Source organism: Monodelphis domestica, chromosome 2, assembly GCF_027887165.1.
Source record: "Monodelphis domestica isolate mMonDom1 chromosome 2, mMonDom1.pri, whole genome shotgun sequence".
NCBI classification, from domain to species: domain Eukaryota; kingdom Metazoa; phylum Chordata; class Mammalia; order Didelphimorphia; family Didelphidae; genus Monodelphis; species Monodelphis domestica.
Genome location: NC_077228.1, coordinates 452,267,741 through 452,291,552, shown reverse-complemented (window position 1 = coordinate 452,291,552; position 23,812 = coordinate 452,267,741). Strand labels below are relative to the sequence as shown.

The 23,812-nt window shown below is 36.3% G+C and overlaps 1 long non-coding RNA gene across 1 annotated transcript in view; it reads left to right on the top strand.

The window, feature by feature from the left end:
* The window catches only part of LOC103092325 (uncharacterized), a 36,415-nt gene extending 12,928 nt beyond the window's left edge, over positions 1–23,487 (top strand). Inside the window, exons 2-4 of the long non-coding RNA XR_008916721.1 lie at positions 14,894–15,096; positions 21,440–21,620; positions 23,163–23,487. This is a non-coding gene — a long non-coding RNA (uncharacterized LOC103092325). The remainder of the gene's footprint in view (positions 1–14,893; positions 15,097–21,439; positions 21,621–23,162) is intronic.
* Positions 23,488–23,812: the final 325 nt, after the last annotated feature.

The following is a 23,812-nucleotide window of genomic DNA, read 5'->3' as shown; positions in this document are numbered from 1 at the left end:
CAGGAATCTGGTTCCATTTCCATGACTTTCCATTGGCTATTCTTTACCTTTCCTTGGTTTCCCCAAGACTGAGCTCAAATTTCATTTTCTGTGGAAAGCCTTTCCATATCCCTGCCTGTAGTTTATCCCCAAAGAGGACCTTCCATCTAATCAGAATCTATCTTATATGCATTTGGTTGTTTACATATATTCTTTGTTGAAATGTGAGATTCTTGAGGGTAGACTAAGTCCATTTCCCCCTTTTTTTGTTTCCCTAGAACGTATATAAAGAATTTATTGACATTTTATTATGAATTTATTTATTATGAATTTATTAAGTGTCTATATTATGGCATCAATTGCAGAATGACTGAACAAATTATGGTATATGATTATAATGGAATCCTATTCTATAAGAAATGGTAAGGAAGATGCTTTTGGAAAAATCTTAAAAGCTATGATGGATTCAGAGTGAAACATTGTACAAAGTAACATCGATATTATAGGATAAGGTGGTCTCAGACACGTCCTAGCTGTGTGACCCTGGGCAATTCACTTGACCCCCATTGCCTAGCTCTTATTACTCTTCTACCTTGGAACCAATACACTGTATTGATTCTAAAATGAAAGATAAGGGCTTAAAAAAATACTATATGATAAGGTAACACAATGGATAGAGCTCCAGGACTGGAATTTGGAGGACCTAGGTTCAAATATGGTCTCAGGCAGTTGCTAGCTTTGGGACCCTGGGCAAGTCACCTCACTCCCTTTGCCTAGCCCTTGTCATCCTTCTTAGAACTGATACTAAGACAGAAGGCAAGGGTTTAAAAAGCAATGACTATAAGATGAACAACTGAGAATGACAACTATTTTTAGCAATACAACGATCCAAATCCCAAAAGAGTCATAATGAAAAATGTTATTTACCTCTAGAAAAAGAACAGATAGAGTCTGAACATCCATCATCATCATCGCAAAGCCCTTTTCACTTTATTTTCTTTACTTTTTTGTGTGTATGTGTCTTTTCCCACAATATGATGAATATGGAAATTTGTTTTGTAGGGTAGCACATGTATAACTAATGTTAAATTACTCATTGTCTCAGAGAGGGGAGGAGGAAGGAATGGAGGGAGAGAGAATCTGGAATTCAAAATATTAGAAAAACAAATGCCAAAATTTGTTTTTACATGTAATTGGGGAAAAATAAAACATTAATGAAAAATTTGTTTGTAAGAACATTTTAAGGAAAAATATTGTCTACCTCCAGGGGAAAAACTGATAGAATCTGAATGCAAATCAAAGTTTACCTTTAAGAATTTCTTTATTTTTCTTGTTTTTGTTTTTGATCTGCATATTCTTTTGCAACTTAGCTGATATGATATATATGTAGAACCCATATCAAAGTGCTTGCCTTCTCAGGGAGGGGGGAAAGGAGAAAGGGAACTTGGAGAATTATGGAAAATTGTTAAAAATCAATCTAAAAGTTTTTTTTACATATATTTCAGAACAAACAAATAAAAATATTATTATTTTTAAGTGTTTGCTTCTGTACACAAACACAAGCAAGTAAAGTAGATCCTACCCTTAAGGAACTTAATTCGAATGGTAAAAGGCAACAGATGAAGGGGAGTTATAAAGAGAGGGAGCATGAGATTGCTCAGGAAGTGTGGAAAAGTACAGAAAATGAGGCCAAAGGAGAATGAATGAGCATAGATGGACTGTCTCTTGAAATAATAGGGCAACTAGATGTTGCCATGGATAGAGTGCTGGGTCTGGAGTCAGAAAGACCTGAATTCAGATCTGGTCTCAGACGCTTACTAGTCGTGGGAGCCTGGGTGAGTCACTTAACCTCTGTTTGCCTCATCTGTAAAATGGAGATAATATTAGTACCTAGCTGCTAGGGTTGTTGTGAAGAACAAAAGAGATAATAGTTGTAAAGTGCTTAATGTAGTGCCTGACCCAAAGTAAGTGCTATATAAATGTTAGCTATTATTATTATTATTATTATTGCATCATTCCCAGGAGAGAGCCACAGTATGGGGCCTCAAAGAGGAGACTCAATTCAGCTTAGGTTAGTGCCTCATTTATAGTAGCATAATAGCATATTTATTGACTGACTGACTGACAGCTCATTTCCAAGTCAAGAACTCCAATTTGTGTATGGGCTAATGTCTCAGGGGCAGTAAATCTATGCCAGGATCCACTCTGACCAATATAAAGACTTTGAGAACAAGCTATATTCAAGGAGATATTGCCTTTGGCAGGAAGCAGAAGCATAAAAGTAGGTCTTGCCACTCATAGTATGAGTTTTTTTTTTAAACCCTTACCTTCTATCTTAGAATCAATACTGTGTGTTGGGTCTAAGGCATAAGAGAGGTAAGGACTAGGCAATGGGGGTCAAGTGACTTGCCCAGGGTCACACAGCTAGGAAGTGTTTGAGGCCAGATTTGAACCCAGGACCTCCCATCTCTGGATGCCTAAGATTTTTAATCATCCACCACTGAACCTACTGAAGACTCTGAAGCCTGAAGAGAAGAATCTGTGGAGCTAAACTTTTAAAAAATCAAATGTTGCATGTATAATGCACTATTAGGATGCTATCAAGTGTCATAACTCTTGATTAAAAAAATTTTTTAAGTGAGAACCTAAACAATTCTGAGGGACTTGTGAGAAAGAACACTATTCACATCCAGAGAAAGAACAGTGGGAGTAGAAACACAGAAGAAAGACAGCTGTTCGATCACATGGTTCAATGGGGAGATGATTGGGGATGTAGAGTCTAAACGGTCACCCTAGTGTAAATATTAACAATATGGAAATAGGTTTTGATCAATGATACATGTAAAACACAGTGGAATTGCTCCTTGGCTATGGGAGGGGGGTGGGAGGAAGGGAGGGAAAGAACATGATTCATGTAACTATGGAAAAAAAATTCCAAATCAATTAATTAAATAAATAAACTTTTTTAAAAAATCAATTTTATTTAATTAATTAATTTAGAATATTTTCCCATGGTTACAAGATTCATGTTCTTTCCCTGCCCTTCCCCAACCCCCCATCTGTCACTGATGTGCAATTCCACACAGTGCCTGGCACATAGTTGATTGTTGTTCTTTGTACTTGAAGAGGACCAGAATGTCATCATTAGTGTTATCTTTTGACTCCAGCATAAATTGGAGTTAAGTGAGGTAGTACAAAGCCATCGGTCTCACTCACTCTTCTATAGTCACCCAAGTCCAGTGTCAAGGCAAAAGTCAGGATGATTGACAAAAGCTTGGGATGCAGTGGATGATCTTGGCATCTTAGATGTTTGAGAAAGCTCTAAGCCTTCCACAGCCACCTTCATGGTCATTGGAACAAATTCTTATCTGCTCTTTCTGTTGGGGGAAGTCTTCACATGTTTGGGGTAGATATCCCCCTAATTCACTGATGGCTTTGAGGCTTATTGGTTCACTTCAACCTGGGTTAGCTGGTTTGCCAAGATGGTTTTCCCAGAGTGTGGTTTCTTGGAGTCACAGGTGAGGGCTGAGTGGCAGATGGACACCAAAGAAGGATGAGCAGCCCTGAAATGGGCTTAGCAAGCCCTAACCCACCAGAGGTACTTGTCTTCCCTAAACATCTTGTAACCCCACCTGGCACATAATAGACGCTTCATAAATTCTTATTCCCTTTCCTTCTCTCAGTGAAAATATGGTACTCATCAGGAAGTGGTTTGATCAGGGCAACTAGGTGCCTCAGTGGATTGAGAGCCAGGCCTGGAGGTGAGAGGTCCTGGGTTCAAATCAGATCTCACATAATTCCTAACCGTGTGACACTGGGAAAATCACTTAACTCCAATTGCCTATTCCTTACACTCTTCTGACTTGGAACCGATTCTTAGTATTGATTCTAAGACAGAGAGTAAGGGTTTTTAAAAAAGGCACTTTCCCAGGGACAAATTTAAATCCAACAAATTTCTAGCATCATCTAGCATCATCTCCCAAACTTTCTTATTTCTATTGAGGATACCAATATGCTTCTTCTATTCATCTATGTTCACAAAGTTGGTGTTATCACTGATTCTTTGAACATACTCCAAATTTGATCAAAATGGGTTCTTCTGCAGTATACTCTGCTTCTCTCATTCCACATGGTTGCCTACCTAATTCTTCTTATCACCTTTCAGCTGGAATTTTGTGATAGCCTCATTTATCTCCTTCGCTCAATTCTCTGTCTTCCATAGAGGTAGTAAGGTGATTTTCCTAAAGTACAGATCTGAATCTGTCACTCCTCTACTCATTATCTTCAGGTGGCTCCCTATTGACCTCTAGAATCAAATATGAATTCTTTTGTTTGGTTTGTAAAGTCCTTCAAAACATGAATGTGGGTTTTCTTTTTAAGTCTTGAAAAAAATTTATTTATAAATACACAAAATCTTTACATCTTTAACCTCTGTGACATGGTAAAGTAATTAAAAAAAGTGTTTCCCTTTCCCATTTACCAAGTACACTTTCTCTGTGTAAAAAATAGACTCGAATACAGGACTACAATCCCCACGAGCCTTTGCTCCACTTCCCCAGAATGCCTTGTAATCTCACCTGGGCCGAGATCGAGAAGGTATTTAAGCTGATTCAAAGGCTCTCTCACTCTCTTGGCTCTTTTTGGACTTCCGTTTTGGAGCAGGCTTGTCTCTTGCGTGATGTGAGGTTATTTTGTCTAGGCCTCTGGCCTAGGCACATGTTTCTTACTTGTATATTCTTTAATCTTTAGCCTTTAAAAAAAACTCTAAAAAATATAATACTCCTTGCAGAGAGAAACTAATTTCTACCTGCCTCAGTCTCCCCGTTTCCCCTAAATTTTAATCTTTACATCTGGAAACGTTAGTTGTTTTACAAGGTAAATTTACCATTCTTCTCTTCCACAGAAAATTTGAAGATACTTTTTTCTTAGTTTATATCTGGTTGATCTTGGAGATTTTCCATCTCAGAAAAGTAATTCTCAATATCGTTGCAGGAAGTTTGAAAAATCAAAGTTTTCGTGAAATTGTAATGCCTTGATTTTATCTATTCCACCAAGTTCTTCTAAGTTGCTTAGTGAGTCAAGCCTGGAGATGGGGCAGCCCTGTGTTCAAAATCTGAACATAACTTACCTTTCTAGCCTTATTATACTTTAATCTCCTTTTTTGCACATAATGGTTCAATCACACTCCCCTTCTTGGTCCTCCCACACAATACTGCATCATCCATCTCTGTACATTTTCACTGGCTAGATTCTAGGTCTGGAATGTACTCTTTCTTTATCTGCTCCTCTCAGAATCCCTTGTTTCCTTCAAAATGCAGCTGAAGCCCCACATATAGTAGATGAAGCCTTTCCAAGAGAGCTACTGTTAGGTCCTCCTCCCATTAGCTTGTATTTCTTTTGTATATATTTATATGTATATATAATATATGCTTATATATGCTGCCTCCACCCATAGAATGCAAGCTCTCCAGGATGCTTTCAGAAAAACCTGGAAAAACTTGCAAAACTGATGCAAAGTGAAGGGAGCAGAACCAGGAGAACACTGTATGGAGTAGCAGCAATAGAGTAGCAGTACAATGAGTAACTGTCAATTCTATTTGCTATTCTTAGCAAATACCATTTGAAGGACTTATGATGAAAAATGCTATCTACCTCCAGAGAAAGAACTGATAAGAGTCTGAATTCATATGGAAGCATACTGTTTTTCATTTTATTTTCTTCATGGATGCTTTTTTTATATGACTTCTTCCACAACATGACCAAAAGGGAAATTGGTTGGTTGTCTCTCGAACCGAGGAAGACGATTGTCTTTGTGCGTTTTTGTGCACAAAGACACCTGTGCTTGAAGATTTAAGTGGAAAAGTCGATGCACAGAGACAGTCCCACTCTCTCGGCGTTGGAAGCCTGGGTCCAGTGGGACAAAAAATCGTTACACCTGGAGACTTCCTCAGCTGCATTGGATGGCCATGTTGTCTTTTTGTGCTCCAACACGCCCTAAGCACTCCACAGTGCCTTGCTGTGTTGCCATCTCAGCCGTTGAACCTTCTTGTTGGTTTCTTCCGCCTATTCCGGCGAAGCAGTCTTCACATGCTGGGTGAGCAAAGCCCTGATTCACCAGGGGTTGACGTCAACCCGATGGCTACCCTCACAAGGTTTAGCCGACCTGTCGAAGCCGTTGCCCGGGGTGTGGCCGCTGCCGCATGCTAGCAGCTACTAGGAGCCACAAGTGAGAGCTGAGTGTCAGGTGAGGGTCAGAGGCTGGAGAGCTGCCCTAGAAGGGCACGACAAGCCCTCCATACCAGAGATATTACCCCTCCCTGAGCACCCCATACACCCCAAAAGGGAAATATATTAGTATGATATCACATGCATAACTGGTATCAAATTGTTTGCCATCTCAGGGAAGGAGGAAGGAAGGAGAGAATTTGAAATTCAAAATGTTAGAAAATTAATGTTAAGAACTAATTTTTCATATAATTGGGAAAAAGTAAAATATCAAAAGACAAAAAAATAGAATGTAAGCTCTTTGAGGTCAGGCACTAATTTTCTTTTTGTCTTTGTGTCTTCAGGGCTCAGCATAATGCCTTGCTTTAATAATAGGTGCTTAATGCAAGTTTGGTGATTGATCACAGATACGTGTCATGTAAGAAATATGTGAACTCTAATTATATATGTCCTTTCATTGCTGTTGCCCTGGTCACAAATCTTCCCTAGAAACAATTAGTCTTTTAAATTTTTTCTTTAAAGGAGAAAGGACCTATTTGTACAAAAATGTTTATAGCAGCTCTTTTTGTAGTGGCAAAGAATTGGAAATTGGAGGGATGTCTATGAACTGGTAAATGGCTGAAAAAATTGTGATAAACATTGGTGACTGAATTCTATTGGGCTATAAGAAATGATAAGCAAGATGATTTCAGAAAAAGCTGGAAAGATCTGCAGAAACTGATATAGAGCAAAGTAAGCACAACTGGGAGAACATTGTATTCAGTAACAGCAATAATGTCTGATCATCAGATTGGCTTGGCTACTCCCAGCAATACAATTATCTGGGACAATCCGGAAAGATTTATGACAAGGAATTCCATCTACCTCTAGAGAAAGAACTATTGGAGTTGGATGCAGATTAAAGTATACTCTCTTGTATATCACTGTATTTATGGTTTTATTTTTGGGTTTTGGTTTTGTATGAGTTTGCTCTTACAACAATGACCAATATGGAAGTGTTTTGCATGATAATAAAAATAAAATAACTTTTTAAATTTAAAAAATGTCTCTTTTCATTGTGAACTAATAATGATCAACAATTATGAAAAATGTAATATATAAAAGAGAACAAGAAAGAGGTTTATATAAAAATAGCTTCTGTTTATATATAGTTATAAAAAAGAATATATACAAATAGATAAAATTTTACAAAGTAGTAACAAAATTGTCCCATTTTTCGTGTCTTCTTCCATGCTTTCTTGTTTTTCTTTTTGTACATTTAAAAATGTTTTAAGTGTGCTCTTTTTTTCCCTTCACATTTATCCCTACTTAGTAACTTACTTTTTTCTTTTCCCCTCCCTCAGTGGAATCCCTCCCTTATAACAAATATGTAAAATACAGTAAACATTAGCTAAGTCTCAGAATACATACCTCATCCTTCATCTCAAATCCATTACCTCTGTGCAGAAATGGGAGGAACACTTTATCATCATCCTTTTGAAGTTATTATTCCTCATTCCTTTGATCAGTTTCATGGTTTTTCGAAGTTGTTTTTCTTCATATTATTGTTACCATGCTACTGTGAATTGTCCGGCTCTTTTTTCTTGTGTCCACTCCTCCCACATATATTGTGAATACCTGTGGTCAAGGGTGTCCCAGGTTTATGGTAGAAATTTTCTATTGCTACTTTTCTTACTGTACTATTTAATTAAATGGAATTGCTTTGAATGAATTGGCTTCTAACTTACTGATAAAAGTAGAGGAGGGGGGCTCATTGGCTATGATTTTGAGTGAATGCTGATGTTGTTCAAACCTCTGGTAATTTAAGTGGTATCAATAGTCAATTAGTCAACAAGCTTCATTGATTTTTATGTGCCAGGCTCAGCACTGTCAAAAAGAAAGATAAAAAAAACAGTTCTTGGCCCCAAGGAGCTTATATTCTAATAGGGGAGAGAACAAATAAATAAGTACATACAAGATATATATAAAGTAAATGGTGGAAAGTTTACTTCCAGTTCAGGTAGCTGATGGTGAAGTGGATAGAGTGACAGGCTTGAGGTCAGGAAGACTCATCTTCCTGAGTTCAAAATGAATCTCAAACATTTAAAAACTGTGTGACCCAAGGCAAGCCTTTTAGCCCTATTTGCCTCAGTTTCTCCATCTGTAAAATAGTCTGGAAAAAGAAATGGCAAACTATTCTAGCATCTTTGCCAAGAAAGTCCAAATAGAGTCATGAATTATTAGACGTGACTGAAAAATGACTAAACAACAACAGATAGAAGGTGAAAGATGAAGACATTAACAGCCAACGTGATATGGACCAGTCTCCTACTGAAAGAATGCTTGGAGCTAAGTCTTGAAGGAGATTGGAGGAACAGAGGTCCAAGTGAGGGAACAGAACATTCCAGGCATGGGCAGGTTCTGGCAAAAGCTTGGAGAAGGGAGAGCTGTGTTTGAGGAATTTCAAATAGGCTAGAGAAGAATATAACAAACTGAGGCCCAAATGATCCCCCTGGATTGGGAAAAAAAATGTGACCATGTTCACATTAACTGGTTAATATTTTGTCAAGACCTTATATTAAATACATAGCTTTCCTTGCTATCAAAGGAAAATGCTTCGGATCAGAAAATACTCTTGGCTCTTGTCAAAATTTAGGTTTCTGAAGACAAAATTTCCATACTGTCTGTGGTGACATTTGAACAATTACACCCTTAAAAGAAAGCCTTTCTGAAGACTTGATTTCTTGGCAGCAGAACTCCTAGCTTAGAGCCCTTTAAACATTTGAAATATTTAATTCTGAAAGATTAGTGACAGCCAACATTTGTAGAGTTCCTTAAAGTTTCAAAGTATCTTGGATACAATATCTCTTTTGAGACTCAGAATCACATAGTTCTGGAGTTTAAAAACAAAACAAAACAAAACATTTCAGAGAGGGAAACAGATTTGGAAAGGCTAAAACCCTTGATCAAAGGTCTTATAGTTGATGTCTGAGATGTGATCCAAACCTAGGTCTTCCTTATTGTGAGCGCAACACTCTACCTATTATACCATACCACCTCTCAAAATGAAGCTGATCCTGCTAAGATGAAAATGGTTCATACAGTAAAACCTTGCTGCAGTACACTTGAATCATCCACAAATAGGAAGTTATCAGTTAAAAAAAAAGGCATTTTACTGAAGTTCCAACTACATCCTGATAGCCACATAACTTGGAGCAAGTCAGGCAAAGGGAAGTACTTAACAGGTTGTTACCTTTCATTTCAGATGTACTCTTAAGTACCTTGTGTGTTGTTGTTGAGTCTTTTTACAGTTGTGTCCAACTCTTTGTGTCCCTATTTGGAGTTTTCTTAATAAAGATACCGAAGTGGTTTGCCATTTCTTTCTTCAGCACATTTTACAGATAAGGAACTGAGGTTAAGTGACTTGCCCAGGATCACACAGCTAATAAGTGTCTGAGGCCAGGTTTGAACTCAGGAAGATGAGTCTTCCGGATTCCAAGTCCAGCATTCCATCCTCTATGCCACCTAACTGCCCTAAGTTTCTGGTATTGCTATACTAATTATCAGGAAGAGGAAAATATCCTTCAGCCTCAGCCCCTTTCATTCAGAGAGGTAGTAGGGGTTATGGAAAGAACCCTAAACAATACCTATCTACCAGAGATGTGGTGAGGATAAAATGAGATTTGATTTATAAAGTGCTTTGCAAATTGTAGAGTATTATATAAATGCTAGCTATTATTTATTTTATTAAACGTATTTATTGATTTTCTTGTTACATTAAAGTTCTCTGGTATCTTGCTGCCTCCCTCCCTCACTTCCCTGTACTAGAGAAGACATCATTTGACAAATATACATACATATATATATATATATATATATATATGTCTTGCTTATTTTTATTTATCATTTCTTCTCTGGAGATGGTCATACTAAACAAGTTATCTTTCAAATAACATCATTATAATATTTAACATTTTTAGATCCACCCTCCTGCCCCCAGGCAACTTTAAGTCTCTGTTTTGGGGTCTGAAATAAAAATCAACATTTTTATTACTCCTAGAAAAGTCTTTACTATTCCATTCTTCATTCTTGTGACTTTCCAGACCAACAAAACCTTCCCTGTCCTTTATACCTCTATTCCGTTTATCTTACTCTGTTAGAATAAGCTACATGAGGGTGGCACAGTCTTCCTTTAGTTTGGTATCATCAAATATGTGCCATTACATAATAAGTTTGGATAAGTGCTCATTGATGGATTCATTCATTTATATTGGGGTGAAGTGACTTGTCCAGGGACACACAAATAAACTCAGGGGCTGGATTTGAACATGGGTTCCCCTGACTCCAAATGTAGCATTCTATCCATTATGCCCACTGCCTCTATGACTCCACATCAAATAAGTAGTCAAGTCAGTAATTGCCATAGGAAGTTAGAAGTGGGAGAGGTCCCCATGGGCAAGCATGGTTTGAGAAGGAGGATTTGGGAGAGGCTCAGAAAAATGCCTGCTATAATTTATTAGTTTATTTAACAGGCTGTTCCTTTAATAGAAACTAATAGTAACAATTAATTAAAAAATAACTTTACTTGCATTTCATACCCATGTTTGAATATTAAACCAGGGAGTTAAGCTCAGTCAATACTTTCATGTGAAAGTACCTGTGATCAAAGCATGAAAAAGGACTTATACAAACGAACATTGAGAAGAATGATTAGCATTAGGCATTTAAAAGTAAGTTATGCTTCGTAATTAAAAAATAATAATAAATTAGAACTTCTGTGTATTCAGTATATTGAAAGATTAAATGAAATATTGCTTTGAATAAATATATTTATACTTTCCTGAATAAGGAAAGTTTCATGGGCTGCCATGGCCAAAGAATGAATCACCAATTTGTTGAGCTTCTGGGTACTTAGCAAGAGTAATCCCTGGAAAGCAGATATTGTTTATTGCTGGAACTGAATTTTAAACCTTCTCATCATGGTAGAACTTGCCAGAGCAGTACAATTTTTTTTTCTGATGTGTGATTGTGAATCATTCGATACCGCACTCTTTGAAGACTTTGAGTTGGCAATGACCTAAAGGGCAATGGAGAAATATATGTTAGGATTTAGTAGGTTACAACCTGGTACCCCATTCAAACATCATGCAAGTGAATTGAGGTCAAAGAGGTCATCAGAGAGAGATGTACAACTGAAAAAAAAGTGAGCCAGCCATAGAGTGGGGACTAGCCATGCCAAATAGCTAAATGTATACTTTATTGGTATTTGCAAAGTGTAAAAAGAATTAGAGGAAGGCCTCTGGCATGGTGGGTGGACTTTTTGTGGAAAATTTATGAGCTAATGTCAGTGAGTTGCCCTGGATGACTAGACAAGATGGATTATGATATTCATCACTGATGCAAATATTTTTTATATTAAGAATACAGATCCTTCAAAACAGAAACAATTGTAGGTCAAGGGACAATCTATTGACTGAGAAAATCTAGCTAAATTTAGAGGTTACAGAGAGATGATTTTTTTAGTCCAAAAGGATTCTTAAAGACCATCTATTAAACTGGAGAATGGTTGCAGTTCGTGTTGGTGAACAGAGTACCATACAAACAGAATCATAGGTCCTAAAAGAAGAGCTAGTGTCCTGGTCTGGCAGTTTTTTAAAGTTGCAGCTTCTTCAAAAGAAATATTGGAAGTAAATTGTGGCATATGTGTATGATGGATTAGTATTGTGTTGGGAAAAATGGTGAATTAAAAGAATTCATGTGGAAATCTTCATGGAAACATGGAAAGATTTTTATGACTGAATTCAGAACAAATTGAACTACTACTACTAATAATATGTACAAATCATCAACAATAATTTAAAGGAAAACACTAAAACATATATTGACTCAAGTCATTCCAATGATCATTTCTTGACAATAGGATTGGATAAAAAGCTAGAATTATATAGCACTTCATGGTTGGCAAAACAAGGTGTAAATATTATATCATTTGATCCTCATAACAGTCTTGGGAGGTAGGTGCCATTATTTCCCCCATTTTACAAATGAGAAAACTTAGAGAGACAATAGCTATGTGACTTGATCAGAGTAACACTGACTAGTCACAAAGTGACTGAGAAGCTGAATTTGAACTTAGTTTTTTTCTGACTCTCGGTGCAACACTTTCTTAGTTGCTCCACCCAGCTGCTTAATCAATCATAGCTTTCAGATGAAATATAGATCTCTCTGCTGGGTAGAGAGGTGGTGGACTAAAAATGTGAATTTAGGCATATAGTACCGAAAATAGTCATGAATCAATTTTGCTTATTCCTTGGGGGTAGGGTGATGAAGGTAAATAAGAATAGTATCAAACAATGCTTCAATTAAACTTTTTTTAAAGTATTGAAGTAGAATGGAAAAATATATGAAATTTTGTGTAAATTTCAATTTTCATTCAGAACAAGTTTATTAAATTAGGTAGGAAATATGTATCAGCAAAGATTCAATGACTAGGCAATCCCAGTATGCATCATACTGTTGTGCACAGAAGAGAAAATTATCTAAAAAAAATTAAATTTCTTTTAGAAATCAGAGGCAACAGCAAGGAAAATAATAGTATCAGATCAAATAGTCCATCCATCAGACTTCCTCTCTCTCTCTCTCTCTCTCTCTCTCTCTCTCTCTCTCTCTCTCTCTCTCTCTGTCTCTGTCCACCTGTCTCTCTCAAAACATGTACAAAGACATTATATATCTATATATAAAAATGAAGTTATTTCTGAAAGGTTCTGAGAGGCTGGTGTGTCAAGTAGTGAAATTAAGTGGTACAGGTTCTTTAGAGATACAGTATACTAGTACATGCATAAGCTTCATTAATGTTAAAATAGAACATGCCTGGATACTCAATGTTAAATCCATCCAGGTGTTTTGCTAACTCTCTTTCTCTTCCCATTCAAGGAGCTTCGGAAGTTGTTGATATACTAGGCATCGGGTTAGAAGGGGGCAATATGAGGACAAGTTAAGGAATGCCATTTCAAATTTTCAGTGAGCATTTTAAGGAGATAATTGTTTAGAAGTTGGTCAAAATGTTTAAGATAAGCGTTGTTTATAAGGTATCCTTGCACTTACATAGGAGTTCCCAAAATTTTTTAATCTATTTTTTTCTACATCAGATATTTTCCAACATATCCCCTGCCAAAAAATAATGAATATAGTAAAGCAAAACTGACCCAGTCTCCTGCCCCAATTGACTATCTAATGGAATTTGCAACATTCTACATCTTCATATACTTTGAAATTTATTTTCTGGAACCAAGATTAATCATTTCAGCTAATCTCATTTTGGTTGACTTTTACTATTTATTGATTTTATTTACATTTTTATTTTCATAGCATTTTTTGTGATAATGGGTCAAAATTTGCTTAATAAGCAATACATTTTGCTTAATACATATGGAGTAAAAAAAATCCATTTTAGAATGTTTATGGTTTCCATGAAAAATTAAGCATTGCAATTAATGTCATTTTTCTTTTCAGGTATTTTACATCAATGAAGGCATATGGCTAAATGGTTAGAGTAGAAGAAAGCAATTTTTAAATAATTCTCTCAGATTAAAATTTTTATATTAAAGAAAGGGTTTTTGAAATACTATTGTGCAATAAGAAATGATAAACTACTTAATTTCCATATAAGCTGGAAAGACTTCCACACAAACCGATGTGGAGTGAAATGAGCAGAACCAGGAGAACATTATACACAGAAACTGAAACATTGGGGATGATCATAGGTAATTGACTTTGTTACTGATAGCAATGCAATGTTCCAGGATGATCTAGAGGGACTTATGCTATCCACATTGAGAGAAAGAACTATGAAACTAGAAATGCAGAAAAAAAACATTTGACTTATCTCTTGTTTATATGGGTACTGGGTATGGGATTTGGGGTTTTAAATGACTACTCTATTACAAAAATGAATAATATGGAAATAGCAATTGAGTGATAATATATGTATTACCCAGTGGAATTGTTTGTTGGCTCTAGGAAGGGGGAAGGAAAAGAGGAGGGAAAAAACAGGAATCATGTAACCATGGAAAAATACTTAAATTAAAAAAAATATAAGGAAAGGGGAAAAAAAGGAATTTTATCTTGTAAGGCCTAAATTTTTCAGATTATTTAGAGTCATATTATCCTAGTAGGCATTTGGAGATTGTTTAATATCTCCCTAGTTTTGTCCTCTGAGTTTCATTCCTGAATCACCAATTGCCTATTGGACATATCTAACTGGTTATACTGGAGTCATCTCAAATTAAACATATCCAAAACAGAACTCATTATCTTTCTCCCTAAACTCTCTCCTCTTTCAAACTTTTTACTTCTGTTGAATGCTTCACTTTCCTTCCAATCTCCCAGGATTATAAACTCAACATTTTCCTTGATACTTCACTCTCTGTCCCCCCATATATCTAATCAGTTGCCCAATCTTGCTGCTTCTATCTTCACATCTCTTGTAGTTGAGCCCCCTTTTTTTCTTTTTACTACACACATAATTCAGGCTCTTGTCCCCTCTTGCCTTGATTATTGCAGTAGTCTCCTAATTAGTCTCCTTTTTTAAAGTCTCTCACCACTCTGGTATATCTTACACACTGTTGCCAAAGTAATTTTTTTTTAAGTACAGATCTGACCATGTCACTACCCTACTTAATCAACTCCAATGACTTCCTATTGCCTCTAGGGAAAAAAAAATCAAAACCCAATACAAGAAACAACAGATTAAAATAAAAAAAAAACTGGAAAGAACTACACAAGATAATGAACAATGAAATTAATAGAACCAGAAGAACGTTATATACAGCCACAGAATTAATGCTGGAAGAATTAAATAAATGCTGGAAGAATTAAAACTGTGAATGTTACCTCCAGAAAGAGAACAGAAAGGTGAAATGTGCAAGACTTAATTTATGTATATGTATTGGTATCCCTGATGATATCTTCTGAGATACAGGGAGGATGGGGAGGGACTGGGACACTCGTGAATGGGATTTATTATGTACATATGAAGAAAAGTAAGCTAAACATATAGAAGATTTGTGATTTCATTTATGTACTATCTTTTTTCTTTGCATATAGAAATACTTGTTTTGTTTGCTTTTGTAAAATTTGGAATAATAATTTAAAAAATGGAAAACCTCCCACAAAAACATCAACAAAACGAACTCCTCTGTTTAGATTTTAAAGCCCTTCGTGCTTTGTCCCCAACCTATCTTTATAGTTTTCGATGGAGAGACTCCCACTCCCACAGCTGGTGTTCTAGTCAAACTGGCCTCTCAGTTCATCTCACATAATATTCCATCTCCAGTCTCTATGTCTTCACCCTCCCTTCATTACCTCCACTTCTTCCTTCAAAATATAACTCAAGTATCAGATTCTGTATGAAGTCTATCCTGATAGTCCAACTACTAGAGCTATTCTTTTAATATTACTTTGTGTTCAACCACTTTGTATATATTTGCATTTGTTCACTTTATAATTATATTATATATAGGTGTGTATATTTGTATGGGTACTTATTGTCTTCCCCTTTAGAATATAAGCTCCCTTAAGGAGGAAATAAATAGTAAAACCATACCAGTGGGGGACCTTAACCTTCTCCTATCAGAACTAGATAAATTGAACCAGAAAATAAGTAAGAAAGAAGTAAGGGAAGTGAATGAAATGTTAGAAAAATTAGAATAGATATCTGGAGAAAAATAAATAGGAATCAAAAAGAATATGCCTTGTTTTCAGCAGCACATGGCACATATACAAAGATTGACCATGTACTAGGACATAAAAACATTGCAAACAAATGTAGGAAAGCAGAAATAATAAATGCATTTTTTCAGATCATAATATAATAAAAATCATCATCAATAAGACCCTATGGAAAGGCAATTTAAAATTAATTAGAAAGAAAATAATATAACTCTTCAAAACTGATGGGTCATAGGATATAAGCTCCTTGAGTGTAGAGGCTGTTTCAATCTTTGTACTTGTATCTCCAAGCCTAGCACAGTGCCTGACACATAGTAGGAACTTAAAAATGCTTATGGAGTGATCAACTGATTCATTGATAGGGATGAGGGAAAAGGGAACCAAGAAATGCCCAATCTAAAGGAGCAAGCCTGGGAAGTAACCTAAATGTGAGCCTGAGAAAAGTAAATTGAGCCAGATAGATTGATGATGAAAGAACCGTGATGGGAAATAGATATGGCAAGCCAGAGGACAATCAGGAATATATTGAATCATGAGGGTTGCAGATTGACTCATAATGGGGAGTTACTATTTGTGGTCTCTTTTAAATAGAAAGCTGAGTTGTGATCATAATCTACAGCTTTTTATCTTAAAGGCAATGCCTTGTTGGGACCCAGAAATTGGTTATTGAGTTGAGTCCCCTGTTGGTACTTCTGATCTAAGGGCTACTGATTTTTAAAAGCGATTAATGACTAAAGATGCAAACCCCACAAATAACAAAATCAAGTAATCAGATCTCTGTGTGCTCAATTCACTTAGGTTGTTAGGGCAACTGAGAAAACCATTCTATAGCCAACACAACTAACTGCACCACGATTGTTAAGTTCTGTCTAAATGACCAAATCAGATTGGTCACTCTTATTTAATTATTTGGTCAGCAATAAGCTGCTGGCATATATAGAAAAAAAAAAACAAACCTGTCAAAATGAACAAGAAGCCATTTGAAAAATTAAGTTATTAATGAAAAGGCCCAATGAATAAGTTCTTATAAAATTTTACTGATTTTTAAAAATAATCTTTAGAATTGATACCAAGTATTAGTTCTAAGTCAGAAGAATAGTAAGGGCTAGGCATTAAAGGCCAAGTGACTTGCCCAAGCTCTCACAGCTAGAAAGTGTCTGGAGCCAAATTTGAACCTAATCTTAATGATTTGGAGGTGGAAAGGGAAGGAAAATTTTTATAAAATTCTTTAAAGTTGAAGAGGTTGAGGGAATTATGTGATTAGCTAGGGAAAGGGCTTGCCAAATGTGAATAAAAAAGCCTGGGAAATGATGATAGGAGAAGAAGAGGAGAGAAAAATATCAAGTCAAGTATTAAAATCAATGAAAAAGTTGGGAGGGTGTTCTAGATAGCATCAAAGAGAATGGAAAGTGGGTAGTACAAACAGATTATAAGGATACCAAAATTAGAAAGATCATTAAGAGATGGTGGGAGTGTAAAATTTTAGAAGTGGCAGTAAGGAGCAAAGAATATGCCCTCCTCTCTTGTGTAGTTAGAGAGACTTCCCAGTGGAGGGATTTACAAAGGATGTGGCATCCTTAGGAATATCCCATTTTGATTGAGTCTAAGGAAGTAGAAGTAATGTTGGCTGAAAAGTTCCAGGACATAAGAAAGTTTCTTAATAATGCATCTGGAAAACAATAGGCACTTAATAAATGCTTGTGGAATGGCATAGAATCTAATTCTGATTCTACATCAGATATTCAATGATGGAAAATGTAATGCTTAGTTTCAGCTTTTCTCTCTGACTTAGTTTTTGCATTTGCATTTTAGAATATAGTAATCTCTGTTCTCTTTATTAGGATTTTAGTGAGAAGGTAAAAGATAAAAATACGTGTGAAATCGTTGTTTAATTTATTTATTTGATTTGGAAATTTTTATTTAATTAATTAATTTAGAATATTTTTCCATAGTTACATGATTTATGTTCTTTCCCTCCCCTCCTCCTGCCTCCCTCCCATAGCCAATGAGCAACTCCAATGGGTTTTACATGTGTCATTGATCAAGACCTATTTCCATATTATTGATATTTGCACTAGGGTGAGTCTACATCCCCAATCATAGCCCCATTGACCCATGTGATCAATCAGTTGTTTTTCTTCTGTGTTTCTGCTCCCACAGTTCTTCTTCTGAATGTGGATAGTGTTCTTTCTCATAAGTCCCTCCGAATTGTCCTGGATCACTGCATTGCTGCTAGTAGAGAAGTCCATTACATTTGATTATGCCACATATAAGTTTCTGTGTATAAGGATCTTCTGGTTCTGCTCCTTTCACTCTGGATCAATTCCTGGAGGTTGTTCCAGTTCACATGGAATTCTTCCATGAACTATTTCTTTTAAAAGAATCAGAATTCCTGCTTGCATAGAATCAATCAATTAATCAATAAACACTTATTAAGAGCCTACTCTGTGGGGGAAGCTAGGTTACTCAGTGGATTGAGAATCAGGCCTAGAGATGGGAGATCCTGGATTCATATCAGGCCTCAGATACTTTCTAGCAAGTGACTTGATTCCCATTGCCCAGCCCTTACTATTCTGCCTTAGCACCAATACATAGTATTGAATCTAAGATGGAAGATAAGGATTTTCTTTTTTAAGAGCCTACTATGTGTTGGGCACTGTGCCAAAAGCTAGAAATAAAAAAAAAAAGAGGGCAAAAGACATTCACTGTCTTCAAGGAGCTTACATTTTAATGAGGGAGACAACATTCAAACAAATATATAGGAAGAACATTTTATCCAGGATATACAGTAAATAATTAACAGAGGGGAGGCACAGACGAGTCAAGGAAGGCTTCCTGTAGAAGGTGGGATTTTAGATATGACTCTAAGGACTTAAAGTTAGGCAAGTCAGTGTTGGAGCAGAGGAGGGAGAATGTTCCAGGCAGGGAGGACAACCAGAAAGAATGCCTGGAGTACTTGTTTGTGGACTAGCCAGGAAGCCAGCATTACTGGATTAAAGGTCACCCACCTTAGGCAGCGAAGATTCTATGAAACAGAACATACAAATGAAGCCAGAACTTGGCATTAACAAATGTGATCTGTAAATCTCCAACAGCATCATGGAGTAATCACAGCAGCCAGCGAGCTCTCAGACCTCTTGAGAATGATTTTTAACCATTTCATTGTAGTGCCAAAACTCTTGTTTTTAACATCGACCAAATTCATTCAAAAATAATTTGTGAAGACCTTAAAATGTTTCACTTTGTGCCCCAGAAGGACTCACAAGAGATATTGAAGAAATAAGAATTTTCCTAGCTTTGTAACCCTGGGCAAGTCACTTCACCCCATTGCTTAGCCCTTGCTGCTCTTCTGACTTAGAAGGGACACTAATCGAGAAGCTAAGGGTTTAAAAAAAAAAGAAAGAAAGAATTCACACTTCTATACCACTTTCTAGCCCACAGCTAAAGTATTTTAAAGCTATTAAAGAGCTTTATGTACTTTATCCCATTTGCTGTTCCCTATAAAACACTGGGAAATAAAGTAGGACAAAGGAAAACAAATTTTCAGAGCTCAAGGAAGTGTCTGAACTTCAGTGAAAGAAGAGGCAGAGAAGAGCGATTGATTCCATCTGGCCTGGACCATCTGAACAGGCTGTCTGTCTAACTACGAGACATAACCTGGACACCAGGCATCCTTCATTTGTTTTTGTTTTTATTCTTTTGAATTGTTAGGCTGCACTCTTTGGCATGGTTGTAGGTCTTGCAGAAGAAGCTGCAGTATTCAGGAACGGGTGTAATTAACCCATCGTAATACACAAAAGGGAGCTGAAAGCGACCTCAGAAGATAATCCAATGACTTCATTTTAGAGATAATGAAGCTGGATGCAGAGAAATGGAATGAGTCAGTCAGTCAGTATCAGAGGCAGGATTAGAAACCAGATCCTCTGACTTCCAACCCTCCACCAATCCCTCTTATATTTGGATTTTGCATAGGAAATCCATCATAACTATGGTGAACACCTTTGGTGAGTATATATTTCTCTGTTTTATGCTTCATTGGATATTGATAATCAGAAGATCTTTGAACAAAGCTATCAATAATAGGGAAATAGGCCTTGATCAATGACACATGTAAAACCAAGTGGAGTTGCTCATTGGCTATGGGAGGGACGTAGGAGGAGGGGAGGGAAAGAACATGATTCATGTAACCATGGAAAACTATTCTAATTAATTAATTAAAGGTAGCTCAGTGGATTGAGAGTCAGGCCTAGAGAGGGGAGGTCCTAGGTTTAAATCTGGCCTCAGACACCTCCCAGCCGTGTGACCCTGGGCAAGTCACTTAACCCCCACTGCCTAGCCCTTACTACTCTTCTGTCTTGGAGCCAATACATAGTATTGATTCTAAGATGGAAAGTAAGGGTTTAAAAAATAATAAATAAATAAATAAACTTTGAAAAGATATATAGCTATATCTATATGTGTAAACGCATATCTGTTCCATATATGCCCAAATGGAATAACTAATGGCATAACTTCAGTGGGCTTCTGACTTTATATAATAAGCTACCATTACCAAACTGGGAAATTCTAGCCTCTTGGGAATTTCCCAGATCTCATTAGTTGAGGTAGTTCAATCACCAAGGTAATGTTATATAGCTTTTCCTGGGTTTTATATGTACATATATTTAATCTGCCTAATATGTGTATTAGGCTGATTATATATATATATATATATATATAATTTTGTTTTATTTATAATTATGCATAATTATAAATACTATTTTATTTGTATCATATATTATATATGTATAGATTAATCAGTCTAATATATAGCCATGAGGTTTATTGGCCCTCATTGAGAATAGAAAATGAAAAATTCAAAAGTGATTGAGAACTTTCATTTTATGTAACTGTGGTATTTGACTTCTTTTATTGATTAGTGATGACTCATAGCTTTATTTTTTAGTCCAGAAAGTAAGGCTGCACCTGTATTATACATGTGTCCTCTAGCAGGGACTAAGATTCTCTAGGTTTCTATGGACCAGTCTTTGACTTTTATCTAAGAACATCAAAGAGAACAGGACTCTGTGAATATCAGTAATTCCTTGTATTGCAGAATTCATCTGGTGAGCTTCAGCTATAAGCATGAATTCTCTCTCTCATGCATTCATTTCAAAGAAGGTAGGTGGCTAGTTAGGACTCTTTTTGAACACACCTCCTCTTACTTTTGAAGACCAAGAGAAGGAAAAGTTCAGGTGGGAGTGAAGTAATGAGTTGAAAGGTCTGTGAGTCATGTATCCATTAAGTCTTTCATAACCCACATAAACAATTATTTGAACAATCTAGTATTCAAATACAATCTTTTGGAAGTAAGATGTTTATTCCTGTGCATTCACAATTTTTGTGAGTTCTGAGCAATTTATAATTATTTATTGCATTTTAGGAACTGTTTGAATAGTTAATTATGAACTCTAACTTTGTATATGACCAATAAGGTCCTAAAACATGAAATTGATTGTTTTTGTCTCTTATTCTCTGTCACTTCCAGTTTGTGGACTCCCCAGAGGTACAAATCTTGGTGTAAAAATAGCCACACCTAAAAACCACAGCAGCCACAATCTGTTCAAGAAGTGGCATCCAGAAAGCTGGATCATAGAGCTATGTCTTTGAAAGGAGTTAAACCCAAATTTCTGAGGGACCTATGCTTTGCCAAGAAGCATAACAAGAAGGTACTTAAGAAGACAAAGGACAACAATGCTAAAAATAATAGCACTTGAGCAACAAGATCTTCAAGTTCCCCAAACTTCCATCAGAGGTGGCCAGTGTTAGGCAACAAATGGGATGAGGGGTGAGAATGAGAGAGAGATGAGAGTTATGAGACAAAAATTAGTGTGGTGGATGTATTGAGGAAGAGGAGAACATGAGACTTAAGAGAGACCTGAAAGCAATCTCCAAGTATTTGAAGAGATAAGATTGTTCTGTTTAACTCTGGAGGGCAGAACCAGGAGCTAGATGGAATATTAATGGCCAATATTTATATACTGCCTTCAGTTTTCAAAATAATAAAAAAATTACAAATATTGTCTCATTTGATTCTCACAAAAGACCTGATGAAATAAGTATTACAGGCATTGTTTTTTTTTTTAATAGGGTCCTCTGTGAGGATCAAATTAAATGATCTGTCACAGTCACACAATTTGTAAATATAGGCAGCTGTCTTCCAACTCAGGTTTATTCTGATCCCAGTTAAGTTTTCATTCGACTATATCATGCTTTCTCTCAAAATTTCTTAGAGATTTATTCAGCCTCATTTTAAGAAGAAACTTCCTACTAACTAAAGTTGTTAAAAAATATCATGGGCTGCTTTTAAAGGTGTTGGGTTCTCCATCATTAGGGCTCTTCAAGTCAAGGTCAAATGATTATTTATTGGGGATGCTACAGAAAATTCTTGGACAGATATAGGTGAACTAGATGCTGAGGTTCCACTCAACTCTGAGATTCTGTGATTCTAGAGTTTGTATGAATCTGATTGCCTGTAAGGCATTACTTTATTTTTCCAATTTGTAAACTAAATAAGTATTTTTAAAATTAATTTATTTAGTCAATTTAGAACATTATTCCTTGGTTACAATAATCACATTATTTCCCTCCCTCCCCATCACCCACCCTTCCCCTAGCCGATTTGCAATTTCATTGGGTATTACTTGTGTCCTTGATCAGAATCTATTTCCATGTTGTTGGTGTTTGCACTAAGATGTTCATTTAGAGTCTACATCCCCAATCATATCCCCTTGACCCATGAATTCAAGCATAAACTAAATAAGTATTAGGATATCTTTGTAAGTGTGATTTTAGATGACTTTTTATTTGGATACAAGAATATTTTAGGGTCAGATATTCAGTTTGAAGTTTGAGCCATTAATACCTGTTGACCTCTCTATTTTAGGTCTTCTTGTGAGGGAAAAAAGAATGAGATGGGGGGGAACCTAGGATGAGAATCTGGAAAGCCTCATGGGCCAAGAAGTACAGTGGATAGAGTACTGGACCTAAAATATAAAAGACTTGAGTTCAAATCGGTTTTCAAGCATACATTACCTGTGTGTTCTTGGGCAAATCACTTAACCTTTGTTTTAGCTCTTTCATATGTATAATGAGCATAATACTAGCATTCACCTCCCAGGGTTGTGAAGATCCAAAGAGATACTATTTGTAAAATGCTTTGCAAACATTAAAGTACTATTTAAATTCCAGTTGTTATTATCATCATCTAGGGAGGAGGAGACTCCAGAGCCTTTTGGAATCAAAACCGGAAAGGATTCTTGTTGGAGCAACTATGAGAAGAACCTAGAGATGGGACAAGGAAATGGTATGAGGCTAAAAGCATCTGGCCTAGATCCATGGACAATTAATCAACCGAGGATCAAATGAGTTGCCATATGTAAAATGCGTTGGAAATTTTAAAGGGCTCCATAAATGGGAGCTGTTATTATTAAAATCATAACTATAAACTTTTAAGATGTTGCAACTTCATAATTTCATCATATTTGTTTGTTTGTTTTTAATACCTGTCTGTTTCCCTGTTATTATCAATAAAACTCTTGATAATACCTTTAAAGGGTTTTGTGTAGTATTTAAGAGTAAGATGGGGAAGGGAAAAATTTATGCACTGGAAGTGGTTATGGAAAGGAAACCACAGAGGAATGAATGGGTCAAAGCTGAAAAGGAGAGCAGGAAGGCTAATACCTGGAGGCCAAAAGGGAGGTAGTTTAGGCAGGAACCAGAAGTGATGCTGGGTGGTTTTTGGATGAGCCAGAGGCCCCAGACAATCTCCACAAGGGAAAGTGTATTAGCCACCTCATTCCATGGATATTGATGGTAGGAACTTGCCCTGAATATTGTAACTTTTAAAGAAATATCTGCT